Consider the following 18,088-nt stretch of genomic DNA (forward strand, 5'->3'; position numbering starts at 1 on the left):
TTCCTTTTAATTAATTCAGAACTTCGTTTTAATTTAGCCCAACGTTTGCTTCATATTTTTTACTTATTTAGATCTAATCACTTCTTTATACGTATGCTTATATCATGAGTATTATTCAAGAAGACTTATCATATTTTAGAGTACACTTGACCATTTTTACTACATTAACAATTACTTAATTAATTCGGAGGCCAACATGAGCCCTTACTTGCCTTATGTGTTACTTGTTTAAGTCCCAATATGCCTTTTTTATGTGATGCTAATAAAAATAGAAATAGAAACCTGAGATTTTCCTTAAGTCTAGAACCATCCCTTTAGAATAGTATCCAAAGCCTCCTGGACTATAGGAAGGGACGGGTAATTTGAATTAAGACTCGATTTAGAATCAAATAGTGCGCTTTAGGTAACAACTTAAAGATACTAATGAGGGGTAGCGGACATGATACACAAATTGCCCGAATAGCCAGTGCACTTTTGGCTATAAAAGTCTTAGTAGGCTTTGCACGGGAGTTGATCCATTAGGCATGAAAACCTCGGCTCCCCTTTTACTAAATAATCACGCCATACTCTATTTATTCATATTCATATTTGTTGCTGGATTAGTTAAGCTTTACTTTTTTGTATCCAATAGTTTTATACTATTACTTGAATCTGTATTGTTTCTATGTAAAGGTTATTTTTATTAGTAATAAAAACTCGTTTTCTCTTTCGCCCAAATTTTCTCTTACCCCTTAATATATTTTTTAAATGACTATTTTTATACAGCTTTATGTGCGATTCATTTTATACAAAACTTTCTTTCTTTTACCTATTGCTAGATGCTGTTCTTTCTCCTTTAATTCTTTCATGCCTATCTCACTTAGGATAATTAATAGACGACTCGCATCATTTAATATAGATTACTAACTTGCAATTTAGTTTTCATTAATCTCACTTAGTTTAAAATTTGGCCGGGAACCACATTTGTGGACCTCGAAGAGTGCCTAACACCTTCTCTTTGAGGTAATTTGAGCCCTTACCCGATCTTTGGTAGCACAGACTAGTTAAATCAGAGTTATTTGTAAATAGTTGCACTCACACACCTTAAAATCGTTAGATGACGACTCTCCTCGTTAAATCATTAGGTGCCCTAACGCACCTTAAAAATGGGGCGTGACACTCATCAGGCTCAAACCAACCAATAGGAGATTGACACCACCTACCATACAAAGCCTCATACAGCAGCCATCTGAATGCTGGACGGGTAACTCTTGTTGTATGCAAACTCTGCCAATGGTAGTCCCATTGACCCCCAAAGTCAATTATACAAGCTATCAACATATCCTCAAGAATCTAAATTGCTTGCTCGAACTGACCATCTGTTTGTGGGTGAAAAGATGTGTTAAGCTCCAGCTGTGTAAACAGCTCTCCAAAAATGAGAAGTGAAATGAGTACCTCAATATGAAATGATAGAAACATGTACACAATGCAAACGAACAATCTCTCTAATGTAGATTCATGCCAACTTCTCTTAAGTATATGTAGTCAACACCGATATGAAATGCGCGACATGGTTAATCTATCAACAATGACTCAAATAGAAACAAACTTCTTCAAAGTCCGTGGTAAGCCTACCACGGATTCCATAGTAATGCGCTCCCAATTCCACTCTAGTATAACCAATCTCTAAGTCAACCCACATGGTGTTTGATGCTCATATGTCACTTGGTGGCAATTCAAACACCGTGAAACATGCCCAACAATGTACTTCTTCATCCTTCGCCGCTAATAATGTTGCTTCAAGTTGTGATACATCTTAGTGACACCTAGATGAATAGAATACCTCAAACTATGAGCCTCCTTAAGAATCAACTCCCTCAAATCATCAACATTTAGAACAAAACTCCGACATTGGAGTTGCAATACACCATTATATCCAATAACTATATTCTTAGCATCACCTTGCTGCACCGTGTCCTTCAACACCATCAAATATGGATTGTCATACTGGCGATCCTTAATGCGCTCGAACAAGGATGACTGCACAACCGTAAATGCAAGAACTCTAGGAGGCTTAGAAATGTCCAATCTCACAAATCTGTTGGCAATGCCTGAACATCCATAGTCGAAGGGCTCTTCTCAGCTGGAATAAATGCCAAACTGCCCATTCTCTCTGCCTTTCTACTCAAGGCATCCGCTACCATATTCGCCTTATCTGGATGATACAAGATAGTAATATCATAATTCTTAAGAAACTCAAGCTACCTCCGCTGCCTCAAATTAAAATCCTTTTGCTTGAACAAGTGTTGAAAACTCCGATGATCAGCATAAACCTGACATGACACACCATACACATAATTCCTCCAAATTTTAAGCGCGTGCATAATATCTGCCAAATCTAAATCAAGAACTGGATAATTATTCTCATGATGCTTCAAGTACTATGACACATAAGCAGTCACTCTACCCTCCTTCATCAACACCATGCCAAGACAAATGCAAGAAGCATCAAAATACACAGTGTATGTCCCAAACTCCTTGTGCAACACTAATACTAGGGCTGTAATCAAAGCATTCTTGAGCTTCTGGTAGCTCTCCTCACACTCATCGAACAATCTAAAGGAAGCACCTTTTTGAGTCAATTTAGTCAATGAGGCTGCAATAGATGAAAACCCCTTCACAAAGCAATGATAGTAGCTTGCCAAACCCAAGAAACTTATGATCTTTGTAGCTGAAGTAGGTCTCGGCCAATTCTGAACTACCTCAATCTTCTTTGGATAAACCTTGATACCATCACTAGACATAATGTGACCCCAGTGTGAAATTGAGTCCAACCAAAGCTCATACTTAGAAAACGTAGTGTAAGGCTTCTTCTCCTTCAAATATTGAAGCACAATCCTCAAATACTACTCATGCTCCTCCTTACTATGACAATATACCAGGATGTAATCAATGAATACAATCACTAAAAAGTCCAAATAAGGCCTTTTTATCAAATCCATTAATGTCATTGGAGCATTAGCCAATCCAATTGACATCACTATAGGCCGTGACGACGCTCAACGTCGGAGTTAGGCAAGCCAACGGTGAACTACCAACTTGATTACGCATTTTATTATTTTCAAAATCCTGCATTTTATTAGATGAATAAATCAACGCATTAAAATCATGAAAACTTATAATTTTTAATAGAATAGATAATAAAAGTGAGTAAATGCTAAGTAAAATCACCACAACATCTAGAACATCTCAAAATCCGATGTCACAAGTGTATGAGCATTTACTAAGGAGTACAATAATAATACAACACCTGTTTGGAATGTAAATAAAACGGGATAGAGTAAATGGTATGATGGAGACTCTGTGGGATGCGATACGTAGTCTGGAATGCAGCTCACCATAAAGTCTCCCCAACAGCTGTGCCTACGTGCCAAGATAACCGCCAATTAAACCTGTCATATCCTGCACATTTAGTGCAGAAGTGCGGCATGGGTACGTAAATCAACGCGTACCTAGTAAGTATCTAGCCAAACCCTGGAGAAGTAGTGACGAGGGATCGACATCGACACTTACTAGAGGTCCAATACAGCAATACAATAAATTATAAGCAGATATGAAGCACACAATAATAATGGGGTAAATCTGTAAGTTACATAATCTTCCAAACATTTCTTTTTAAGTATAAATTTCTCAATCTTGTATTCTACCTTAACAGCTCAGAAAATGTCAAGTGCTAATATCAAATAAATAAGGAATACCATATAAAATGCCGGGCATCAGTGGAAAGATAATCTCGTGAATGTTCGGGCTACCAGCGATATAACGCACGATTATGCTGAGGTCGTTTGGCCCAATCCAGAATAATGTGTACACTGCTGAGGGTCGAGCGACATGAACCATAGATGCATCTATTATACTGCCGAGGCATTCGGCCGGCTCCACAAGAAAGTAAGGAAGTTATCGAATTACGAGACACATGCTTACAATACAGTATATGAGCACAAAGTGAATATAATCTTTACCGTTTCTTAAATAACTAGCCAACAACTCTAAGTGATAAGGCTCGGCCTAGTATATATATATTTATTTCTAAATCAATTTCAATTATAAGTTTAAATAATTAAGCCATCAGAATGAGTTCAAATAATTCAATTATTACATGATAAGGTCCTAAGTCTACCCGGACATAAACATGCCTTAGCTACGTACGGACTCTGTCACCTCATGCGTACGTAGCACCCACAACTAGTATCACATAGCAATTACATCACCTAGGGGGTAGTTTCCCCTCACAAGGTTAGACATGAGACTTACCTCGCTCTGAAGTTCCGAAACCGGCTCCAACACCACTCTAACACCTCAAACCGATGCCCGTCGCTTCAAAACTAGTCAAACAATGAGTAAACCAATATAAATATACTCTAATACTCATAATAAATCAATTTATAACAATTTCCAACTCCGCTCGAAAAGTCAATAAAGTCAACCCTCAGGCCCACGTGCCCTGATTCCGAATGGTTCGAAGATAAACTTTACCCATAACACTACGAACTCAAATATATGATTTATTCCCAATTTCATGTCAAATTTCGTGGTAAAAATTCAAAAATACCAAATTCTAAATTTTTCTCATAAAATCCCATAATTTCCATAAATATTCATGTTTTAATACACATATAAACCATGTATTTAACTCACAAGGTGTAAAAATCACTTACCTAAAGTTGATGATGAAAATGGCACTCCAAAATCGCCCCAAAGTTGGCTCCCATGGAAAGAATGAGGTGAAAATGAGCCAAAACCTCGAAATATAGCTTCTGCCTAGGTATTAACCCTTCGCGATCATGGAAAATGCTTTGCGATGGCGAAGAACAACTTTTTCTCAGCTCAAAATTGCCCTTCGCGATTGCAGAAAACCAATCGCGATCTCGAAGAGCAAGCTACCCAACTCCTCCTGATAGTCTCTAGTATAATAGTCATAACATTTTGTACAAAACTCCAAAAGACAAATGGTCTAATTTTCTGAAAACTAGACACCAAGGGCTACAACTTTCATTTTTAGATCATCTCCAAATTCCTTATAGATTGCAAGATATATGCTTCCAAAGTCAGCCCTGTGCAACAGAGATTTCTTCGTCGCGAACGCAAATCTTCCTCCGCGAACGCGATTCACAAACCCCTTTCTCCCATTTTTCTCTTTGCGAACGCTACCCTTTCCTTGCGATCACGAAGAAGGGCACACCAGACCTCAGAAAAAAGTAGCTTAACATGGTGAAATGACCCGTAGACCCTCCGAAACAAACCCGAGGCCCCCGGGACCTCGTCCAATCACACCAACAAGTCCCAATACATGACACAAACCTACTCGAGGCCTCAAATCACACCAAACAACATCAAAACTAAGAATCTACAATCAAAATCTTTCTTTAAACTTTCAAACTTCGACGAACGCGTCTGATGCATACTTAAACATTTTGGAATAACGCTAAATGTTACGCACAAGTCATAAATCATGATACGAACCTATTCCAAGGATCGAAATCCCAAACGGACATCGACAACACCAAAGTCCGCCTCAAACCAAACTTAGGAAATTCTAAAACCTTCAAAATGCCAACTTTCCATAATAAGCACCGAAATTCTCCCAGGCGACCTGATACTCAACCCGAACATATGCCCAAGTCTGAAATCATCATACGAACCTATTGGAACCTTCAAATCCCGATTCCGAGGTTGTTTACTCAAAAGTCAAACCTTAGTCAACCCTTCCAAATTAAAGCTTCCGAATTTAGATTTTTCCATCTGAATCAACTTCGAACTTCCCAAAATTCAATTCTGACCACACGTACAAGTTGTAATACCTGAAGTGAAGCTACTCAAGGCCTCAAACCACCGAACAACGTGCTAGAGCTCAAAATGACCGGTCGGGTCGTTACATTCTCCCTAACTTAAACATACGTTCGTCCTCGAACGTGCCAAGAACTATTCCGGAGTTGTCCAAAATCACTGTTTAACACATCGTGCACCTACCCGTGCCATCACAACCAATGTGAGCAGGAGCGGAGCCGGAGGGTGGAATGCAGGTTCGGCCGAACCCAGTAATTTTTGTTCAGATTTTATATTTGTCTTAAGAAATTCATTGAATATATACAAATTATTAATTTAGAACCCGGTAACTTAAAATGATTATAATACCGAACCCACAAGCTTCAAATCCCGGCTCCGCCTCTGAATGTGAGCACATTAGCTCGAGCCAGACTGAAGATCCTCCCTATAACCTTGGCTAACAAGCCTAAGAACCAAATTCCAACATCCGGAATTCTCCACGAGACCCGATTCTAACATACGGACACCGCGTCAATTACTACACACTGTATCAAAACATGATCGTGCACTTTTGCTAAAATCACACCATGCACCGCATAATTCGCATGCCCATAATAACATTCTCCGACCACAATAGCTGCAATTTCACGAATTCGATGCCCGCAATACGCCTCATAACACATGTAAGCCCTGTTCCAACTATCGCAATACTGCCACGACGAAAAAGATGTGTAGAAACTCATAACCACCTGCGAAAACAATAATTCATGGGGTCTCTCTTCCTGACAAGAACCATTACCTCATTCTGAACTGAATAGCGATATTTGCTCTTTAATATACCCTAAATAACTCCGATCGCACTGATCCCAGGTCTAATAATCTCGTCTCACCCAGTACAAGTTACTCGAGCAATAAGCCACCTCAAACACCGTCTAGAATCTCATATGACACCACCAAAGCGCTAACAAGCTACAACTCGAAACCCATAAGAAAGAACGAACTCTGGCAAAGAACTATCAAGCCCGCATAACGAATAAAACGACCAACAGCCGCTATGAACCTTCCTCGGAGATAAGAAACAAGACACACAAAAATAAGTATAGGGAACCATACTTAACATCTCACTGTTGCGGCGTGCAACCCGATCCAAATATGATCTGTTGCGGCGTGCAACCCGATCCAAGCATGACATTGTTGCGGCATACAACCCGATCTACATAACATACCCGTGGCAGCATGCCACCCATCCAAATAGTATACCCGTGGCGACGTGCCACCCGATCTACTCATAACAATCAATAAATAAACACCTATCAAGCCGAAATGCTTATACTTACAAAATGCCCGAATACCGATCACAAGCATGCCAAGTGCATAATACAACCCTGGGGAGATGGATAGCACCGTAATCTACAAAAACCCAAGCACGACTAAGGTGCAATAAATGACCTGCATCTCGAGAGCCATCTTGCTCATATAACACCACAAGCTACATGGGATCACAATATATGTGCGAATAATCAAGCCGTCTCACAACCCACCTGGCACAATAGAGTATTACAGGAATAACCGATGACGAGAATAACATCCAACGCCCGAAGACTCCTTGGTAAGAAATGCTATGCCGAATGAACACATCCAACCTAACGTAGAGCACACATTCACATTAGACCCACCAACGGACCTCGAGCCGATTCTGATCATACCATACTGGGCCAACAACCTTTCAAGGATCCACAATGGATCTATTCATGATGCACATGAGCAATCGTCCAATCCGGAACAAACTCCCATATCCACAACCAAAGGAATATAGCGCCTTTCCAGCATAAACTCTCATATTAGCGATAGTACCAAAATCTCCATACTTGGTTTCAATCCTTAACAATTAAGTGTCTAACATGTCACACTTACATAATTCTCCCGTGGGATTAGTCCCACGGCCTTTCGCACTAGATAGTAAAGTCTGCACCTCCATACCACCAACTGTATTAATTATGTAAAGCAAATCACGAATCCGCAAATCAACACACAATGCCTATTCCACAAGACACCATTCTCTGGCGACATTTAGTTAATGCCAGCTTACTCTAAACATATGAATTCTTCCCTGCCCATCCGAGCTCATGACATTCTTATCAACACTGAGCGACAACCTTGATCCTCAACCTCCAATTCCTATGTTGCTCATTGCACCTATCATGCCGCTACGCGAAAGTACAAGAATTCCTCATAACCCCTGAACTACTAGTAGAATAAACACTTCATTGGCTGGAAACCTTTCACTTAACTCCTTTCAGAAGATCCATTGCAACACATAACTGAATTCTCACGACCACATAAAATACAAACCTCAAGTCGTGGTATAAACCTCCATAACTCTTCCAGGATCCATTTATACAACAAGGCCATAGGAATTGAATACCTCCCAAATCAAGCAAATTACAGTGGCCGTCAAGCCCGTTTGTACAACCACAAACCACAAAGCACCAGTATAACTTAACACGCCGAAGGAACTGATCATTGCCATAATCATGATAATTCAAACCATTACTAACCAACCTCACTTCTTCCAATTTACTCTGGACTTGCCTTAGAAATAATAATAGCTCCATTTAAAACATAACAAAACCCAACAACACTCATCCCGAGTGACCCAATCCACGAGACCACATCGTCTCAATACCCATGAACCATCTCATACCCTCCTTATGCGCACAATAACATTTCCAACTGGTACACTAATTCTGAAAGATCCTCTTCGAAGCCTCCAATCATTCTTGCTGAAGAGATTCTATACAGGAAGAAATCAATGCCCAGGAAAAAAATAATAAGACTTAGTCTCATTGCCTGCAGGGAAAGAAGACATTGGCTGCAATTGGATTTACAAGATCAAGCATAAAGCAGATGGCTCGGTAGATAGATCCAAGGCTAGATTAGTAGCTAAATAATTCCTTCAAGAGGTCTAATGACCCCCTAACCTAGGTTGGGGCGAACCGGGCAGGTGTCAGACTCTATACATCGTATTACCACTTAGCAGAGTCCTGTGTTTTTAATAAACAGTCGCTACCCCTGGTATGTGCCGCTTTCCTAATCAAAAGATAGGAGAGCACCCCTTCTCCCAAAGTTACGGGGTCATTTTGGGCGACTGAAAAGGAGGCATGACCTACATGGAGAGTGGTGGGCAGGGATTCTCTACAATGACACTGTTGTAGACCAATTGAAAGGTATGTAGCGCAGATTGATAGCACGTCTTTATCCAATCCCTTTCTTACCTCTTGAATCTTCGTATTTCCTGATACTTTCTCAGTAGCAGCTGGGTCCGAGATAGAATAGAAAGTTTGAGTTCAGTTCTTTCTTTCTTTGAAGGCCTTTGAAAGCCCCAAGACATATAGTTAGAATGGACTTCACAAATGGCGCCATAGCCAATGCTCTATCTAAAAATCAATCTTTCTTTCAGGCCGGTAGGGGGAACCTTCTGCATGAAAGCGAAAGGAAGCAATGATCAGTAACTTGATCAACTTAAGGGGAAGTTTTGCAGGTTTGTGAAGACAGTTGCAATTACTCGAACTCATTTGCAAGACTCCAAGCCATGTCCCATACCCCAATTTTGTGGTAAACATTCAAAAATACCAAATTCTAGATTTTTCTCTTAAAATCCCATAATTTCCATAAATATTCATATTTTAATCCACATATAAACTATGTATTTAACTCACACGGTGTAGAAATCACTTACCTAAAGTTGATGAAAATGGCACACCAAAATCGTTCCAAAATCGGCTCCCATGGAAGGAATGAGGTGAAAATGAGCCAAAACCTCAAAATATAGCTTCTGCCGAGGTATTAACCCTTCGCGATCCCAAAACATGCTTTGCGATCATGAAGCACAACTTTTTCTCAGCTCAAAATTGCCCTTCACGTTCACGGAAAATCAATCGCGATCGCAAAGAGCAAGCTGCTCAAATTCTCCAAACAACCTCTAGTATAATGGTCATAACGTATTGTACAAAACTCCAAAAGACAAATGGTTTAATTTTCTGAAAACTAGACACCAAGGACTACAATTTTCATTTTTAGATCATCTCCAAATTCCTTATAGATTGCAAGATATAAGCTTCCAAAGTTCGCCTTGTGCAGCAGAGATTTCTTTGCCGCGAACGCGAATCTTCCTCCGCGAATGCGATTCACAGACCCCTTTCTCCCATTTTCTCTTCTCGAATGCGACCTTTCCTTGCGAATGCAAAGAAGAGCACACCAAACCTCAAAAAACAACAGCTCAACATGGTGAAGTGAAATGACCCGTAGACCCTCAGAAACACACCCGAGGCCCCCAAGACCTCGTCCAATCACACCAACAAGTCCCAATACATGACACAAACCCGATCGAGGCCTCAAATCACACCAAACAACATCAAAACTATGAATCGATGATCGAAATCTTTCTTTAAACTTTCAAACTTTGACGAACGCGTCCGATTCATACTTAAACATTCCAGAATGACGCCAAGCGTTACACACAAGTCATATATCACAAAATAAACCTATTCCAAGTCTCGGAACCCCAAACGGACATTGATAAGACCAAATTCCACCTCAAACCAAACTTAGGAAATTCTAAAACCTTCAAAATGCCAACTTTCCATAATTAGCACTGAAATGCTTCCGGGCGACCCGATACTCAATCCGAACATACGCCCAAGTCCGAAATCGTCATACAAACCTATTGGAACCTTCAAATCCCGATTCCAAGGCCATTTACTCAAAAGTCAAACATTAGTCAACTCTTCCAAATTAAAGCTTCCGAATTTAGAATTTCCCATCTAAATCAACTCCGAACTTCCCGAAATTCAATTCCGACCATACGTACAAGTCATAATACCTGAAGTGAAGCTACTCAAGGCCTCAAACCGTCGAACGACGCGCTAGAGCTCAAAATAATCAGTCGGGTCGTTACAACTAAGAACTCATAATGACCATAATCAGTCCTAAAAGCCGTCTTGAGAATATCGGAAGCCCTAATCTTCAACTGATGATAACCCAATCTCAATTAAATATTAGAGAACACCTTAGCACCCTGAAGTTGTTAAAAAAATTCATCAATATGAAGTAATGGGTACTTGTTCTTGATAGTAACCTTATTCAACTGCATGTAGTCAATAGACATCCTCATAGAACTTTCTTCTTCACTAACAACACCAGCACACCTCAAAGAGAAACACTCGATCTAATGAAACCCTTATCAAGCTAATCTTGCAACTGCCCCTTCAATTCCTTAACTCAGCTAGAGCCATGAGATATGGTGGAATAGATATGGGTTAAGTGCCCACAACCAAGTCAATGCCAAAATCAATGTCCCTATTTGATAGCATACCTGACAAATCCGTAGGAAATAACTCTGGAAACTCCCTCACAACCAGTACTGAATCCATGAAAGCAATATCTATACTAAAATATCGATTAAAAGACAAATATGCTAGATACCCCTTCTTATCCATTCGCTGAGCCTTTAGAAATTAAATCACCTTACCTGTAGAATGACCAAATACCCCCCCCCCCCACTCAAGTTTAGGTAATCTTTGCATAGACAAAGTTATAGTTTTGATGTGACAATCCAAGATAATATGATGTAGAGACAATCAATCCATGCCAAGAATCACCTGAAAGTCTACCATGACCACCAACAAGATATCAACCATAATATCATACTCATTAATCGTAAATACACAAGACCGATGGACACGATCCATAGTAATAAAATCTCCAAAAAGTGTAGATACATAAACAGGAATATCCAGAGAACCAGGAGGCATATCCAAATATGATGCAAAGTGTGATGACACATACGATTAAGTAGAACGTGAATCGAACAATACTGAAGCATCTCTATCACCGTAATGACCCGAACAGTTATTTTGAGTATTTGTACTTTATTCAGCAATTTGAGGGCTTGAGTAGCTCCATATTTTATATTATGACTTGTGTGTATCATCATTTTTGATTTTTGGGTGATTCAGAATTAGTTTGGAAAACTAATTTTCATGTTTGAAGCTTTAAATTGGAAGAGTTGATCAGATTTGACTTTTGTGATTCCATTAGGTCCGGATAGTAATTTTGGACATGGGCGTATGCTCGGATTTACATTTGGATGTGTCAAGGAGGTTACGACACTATTTGGCAAACAATTGGCAATTTGAAGGTTTAGAAAGTTCACAAGTTTGACCGAGAGTTGATCGTGATGATATCGAGTTCGGATTGTTGTTACGGGAGCTGGAATAGGTTCGTTATATCATTTGGAACTTGTGTGCAAATTTTGAGGATATTCCGAGTTGATTTGATATGGTTCAGCACGGGTTTTGGAAGTTGAAAGTCATTAAGTTTGATTTGAGATGCGATTCATGGATTTGATGTTGCTACACGTGATTTGATGCCTCTAGTAGGTCAGTGTTATGTTTTGGAACTTGTTAGTTTGTTTAGACGGGGTCCCGAGGGGCTCGACTGTGTTTTGGGCGTGGTTCGTATCATTTCTGATGGTTGTTGTATTGCTGATAGCTGGTGTGTGTCTGCAGAGCATCACGATCGTGGAGCTAGGCTCGCGATCACGTAGAGGAATTCTGGAGCTGGGTATTTTTCTTCTTTGCATTTGCAACATAAAAAATGCATTCGCGTAGGTTTGTATTGGTTATTGTTCGCGTCTATGTATGTGGCATCGCGTTCACACAGAGCTAAGCTGAGACCTGGGAGCTGGGGACTTCTTAATCGCGTTCACATAAGCTAGGTCGCATTCGTGAAACGTTGGGGTCTGTGGTCATCGCGTTCGCATGGGCAGTATCGCGAACGCATAGAGCATTTTTTGTGGCGGCTGTGTTTGTTTTTCATAGTCACGGGATTTGGGTATTATTCTTCAGTGATTATAAGTACTTTATTGCCAAGGTTTCAGATATTTTATCATATTTTGAGCTTTGAGGCTCGAATTTGGACAATTTTGGAGGTGATTTTCATCACATGGACCGGAGTAAGTGCTTTCTACTCGGTTTTAATTATATTTCGTGATTCTATCTTTGTTTTTGGCATTTGATTGATGATTTCAAAAGAGAATTTGGGGGGTTTTTGTCTAAACTTTCCTAAAGTGAATTTTGGAGGTTTGAACATCGATTCAGAATCAGATTTGAGTGAAACTTGTAGGATTGGACTCATAATTAAATGAGTTATCGGATTTTGTGAGTTTTGTTAGATTCCGAGGTGCGAACCTAGGTTTGACTTTTTGGGAGACTTTGAGTAAATGAGTAAAAATTCGACCTTTATCATTTGAGTTTGTTATCTTTGGCATTATTTGATGATATTGAGTTGATTTTGGCCAGTTTCAAGACGTTTGGAGGTTAACTTATGCGGGATGGCGCTTCTTGAGTATCGGTTGGCTTGCTTGGTGTTTGATTTGGCGTGCTTGAGATAAGTAACTTATCTAAACTTGGATATGAGGGTAAATATCCCTAGGAACTATGGTAGTTCAGATGGGTTGGGGGTGACTCACGTGCTAGGTAACAGGCGCAAGTGTGTGGACCGAGGTATTCATGATCCTGGTAATTTCTAGGCTATTATATGCCTTATTTTGCTATCATGTTTCTTTGATTTCATGTTTTTTCCATTTATATAACTACGTGGGATATTATTCATGATAGAAATCATGTCTAGGCCACCTGCTTAATTGTTTGAGACATGATAGGACTATTTTTGCCATGTTGAGCTATTTGCCTTAGCCGTAGTCATACTATACAGTCATGATAGTTACATCCGCATGTTATATATGTGTCTATGAGCACTTTTGATATGTTGTATCACATGTTATCGTTGTCTTTTCAAGTGACACAAGTTTGGAATGTAATTGAGGCATATGATAATATTTCATGTTATATAAATGTGTTATGTTTCTGTGAGATGTTTGCATATTGAGACTTGAGCGGATTGATGACTGATGTGGTCCATAGAGCCGTATTTATGTTGATATTTGGATCGGGTTGCACGCCGCAACAGTTATATTAATATTGAGGTGACACGCATGGTAGGCCCTATATTGGGCTAAGCTGTACTAATTTGAGGCTACGCGGGCATCAGTCCCCAACATTGGGCTAAGTGATTATGATTAGCGCTTGGGTAGGATCCGACCCTCTAAAGTCTGATATGCCACTAGTGGACGCATGCAAATTATTTCATATACATGCTTTGATGATGAGCAATCATGCGAGGCACCCGTACAATGCTATGTGTGATTATTTTGATGGATCCATGGTAACGATGTTGAGGCATTTGAGCCAGGCACTTGGAGTGTGCTAAGATTGTGTGCACTTAATGAGTTCATTGTGAAACTAAGTTCTTGACATGTATATTACCATGTAGGCATAGAGATGTACCTTTCTTATGCTATACAATGACATGAAATTTGATTACTTGACATGTATACTTGACATGTAGGCATAGAGATGCATTTTCCTCATGCTAGATGATAATGTAGCATTTATGATTTGACATGCAGGCATAGTAATATATATATTTCTCATGCTAGACGGTATCTGATAATTGATGACTTGGCATGTATATTGACATGTAGGCATAGAGGTGTACTTTCCTCATGCTAACTGCAAATGAAAACTCTTATCTGGTGTTGTGAATTGGGAATATAGTTCTTTTTATAAACTCATGTTTAGTAGTTTCTCAAGTGGTGAGATTTGGAATTGATTGTTTTACTTGAAAAGCATGCTTACTTTCCCGTAACTGAGATCTAGCTGAGCATATATCTCCTGATTCATATACCTTTATTGACTTCACTACACTGTTATAAAATGTTATTGGCTATTGATGTTGGTCACTAACTTTCTTTTGAGCTCGTCACTACTTTCAACCTACGGTTAGGTTTGTTACTTATTAAGTATATGGGGTCGGTTGTACTCATACTACACTTTTGCACCTTGCGTGTAGATTTTGGAGCTGATGTTGCTGTGTACAATGGAAGTTGGCATTGAATATGTACTTGCGTCCCGGTTATAGCTACCTCTTGTTCTTGGTAGCTTTAGATTTATAAATCTGTTTATGTATATTTCAAACATATGATGTATTTATTTCGTACCATCTTTGTAAATTCTAAGTCTTAGAAGCTCATAACTTGTACTACCAATCCTTGGGATTTTGTATAGAAGTTTAATTGTTCAATTCATTGACTCACATTATTTCCATTTGAATTGAGTTTATTGTTATTTGGATTAACAAGCGGGTTGGTTTAGGTGCCATCACGACTAGTTGGTTTTTGGGTCGTGACAATGACAGACTGAAAAAATACCTATGATGACTGTATCAGAGGCAACCGCTTCAGGTCTACAAGGGAAAACATAATAATGAGCTTGACTTCCACCTTTAGGATGACCGCTACTTGTCTGATCGCCACCTCTAGCTGGCCGAGCAAGTGGTATAACAACTGAGGCTGAAACTGTGGCCTAAACACCCTATCATGGTGTAGCACTCTACAATATAGGACAATACATCTTGGGGTGTCGCAAATTTCCACACTCAAAATATCTCCTCCTCTGGCAAGGCTGCTGAACATGTGACTAGCCCCAACGATCTGGATACCCACTGAACTGACCCTGCCTTGGAGCTGCACTATAAGAACCATAGGCTGAAGGTGCACTATATAGCAACTGTCTCGAACGAGTACCATGGGAACCATGACTAACTGGGGTGCCACGGGAGATCTGAAGTGCTTACTGAACCGGTCTGGCATGATGTTCTCTACCATAAATGTCTCTTGCCTCCAAATGAGGCACCATTGGATCCTCTTGTCACACCCCAAGCTTTGGGGCGAGACCGGCACCCGGTGCCTCATCTATCCTTGGGTACCAACTTGCGACTAAGGGACTCTGGACATATAATGTCATGCTTTGGCCAGGGGCCACATTGCAAGACAATTTGCGAGGCAAATATAAAACTGAATGGAAACTAACGCTCACTGAATGTCTATATAAAGCTGGGCCGGCAAGGCCGTCATAACTACTACAGCTGACAAGCTAACAAAATATACATACAAGGCCTACAAGCCCAACATACTGCACTAACTGACAGGATATGTCTACAAGCCTCTATTGATGGATGTACTGTGATCAGAACAGGGCCCCGACCTACCCATAACCTATATACATATATACAGAATATGTACACAAAACTTCTATACCTGGCAACTTCGAAGGACGTGGAACTTACCGATAAAGCTAAACTCGAGCAACACCTACTGAGGAGGTCTACCCGTCTGTATGTCTGAACCTGCATGCATAAAATGCAGCGTCCTCAGAAAAAGGGATGTCAATACGAAATAATGTACCGAGTATGAAAGGTAATAAAATAACTGAAAGCTGCAACTGAACTGATAATATAATAACTGGAGGTAACTGGGAGTCAAAGATGATCTGGAGGTATACTTACCTGCTGATACTGACTCAACTCTCTCAATATAGTAAGTAAAATAATTTTTTGGCCTTATAAGGCTCGGTATATATATAACTGCTCTGCCGTAGTAGGCTTGCTCATAAGCGCTCGGCCATACTAGGCTCCGTATCTCAACCAACTGGGCTCGCTCATAGGCGCTCGGCCACAGTAGGCTCTGTATATAACTTACCATCTGATCAGAGGTTGCCCAATAGGGGCCTGCCCATCGATTATAGCTCGATGGTAATAAAAATACTGTAATACTGCATATATAGGCTCTCTGCTCTCTTGACTAGAACAAGACAATACTCAATTGAATAAAAAGTCCCAATAAGGGAGAATGCTGTAACTTATGAGAATAGGATAATGTATATAAATTCGGGAGTATGAACTTCTCTTTATGCCTCGTTATCAAACTCATGTAATTACGATATCACGCCAAAATGAAGGAAAGGCTTAGCCTTAACATACCTGGAGTAGGAAAAAATCCGTGTGATATTCTTGAGAAGGATTACACCGTACTCCCTTAAAATTGCAAAATCTCACGTTGCTTAAGATACTATGAAATCTCTGTTTGAATTATTGAAGATATGTACCCTTCTACGTTAGCTTCAGATTGCCTTCTACGTTAGCTTCTACGTTAGCTTCAGATTGCCTTCTACGTTAGCTTCAGATTGCCCATATGTAGAGCCTTTGCTATTCTGTTAAATGTTGAAAGATATGTATCTTTTAATTGCTAAAAGATATGTATCTTTCTTTAAATTACAAGGCTTATGTTTGAATTGGTTGCCACATATCCCAATATGACTAAGAGTCATATGTTTTGGTAGTGGCTTGCTGCAACGTGGGGATGGATGGGGGGTTAATCTTATCCCATAACTTATTAGTTAATTAGGTAATATCCCGTTACCCTATAATTAACAAATTACCCACATAATTAAGAATTATCTCAAATTACTTAAAATACTACTCATTTTTAATATACTTTATACATCATACTATCATGGTCATATGGTACCTTGTATGGCACTAGTCCATAAATACGGGGTATTATAGCTTGGACTGTATTTTACCCCAAATTGCCAAACTTCGACGAAACTCATTTTCTTCTATTTGCTTACCTTCTCTCCTTCACGAATTTACTCATCACGTGTTTGAAATAGCATAATGCTTATAATATCAAGAAAATCTCATCCCCGAGTCTACGTCAATTAACTGAAGACCAAACTTTAATGTAAGAAAAATACGAGATGTAACATCCTTCCCCCTTTAGAAACATTCGTCCTCGAATGTTTACTCTTAGATACTTTGGGAAAATGTTGCCAGAGTATCATCCATACACTAGACTAAAACCAACCCGTATGCATCCAGAAAACATACTATACATGCCACACATGGCCAATGTCTATAAATAGCAACACTTGGCGTCACACATCTGTCTATTATAAATTCTGAAAGTCAAAAATAAGAGCTTACCTGATGACCTACCGGCCTGAATAGAGCTGTGCTGAGGTATCCTACGTCGACCCATATCTTCAGTTTGAAATAGGTGGGGGTATTTAGACTTCATTTCTTCCTTCGCTTCCCACGTCATCTCTTCCACATTCTTGCTTCTCCATAAAACCTTTACGGAGGCTATTTCCTTATTCCGTAGCTTGCGGATTTATCGGTCTAGGATGGCAACCGGAATTTTCTCGTATAACAAGTCCTCCGTAATCTGTACATCATCCGTGGGCACCACTCGGGTAGGATCACCAATGCACTTCAGTAGCATTGATACGTAAAAAACCGGATGGACAGACTCAAATTCTGA

The sequence above is a fragment of the Nicotiana tabacum genome, chromosome 13, assembly GCF_000715075.1.
Source record: "Nicotiana tabacum cultivar K326 chromosome 13, ASM71507v2, whole genome shotgun sequence".
In the NCBI taxonomy this organism is placed as follows: Eukaryota; Viridiplantae; Streptophyta; class Magnoliopsida; order Solanales; family Solanaceae; genus Nicotiana; species Nicotiana tabacum.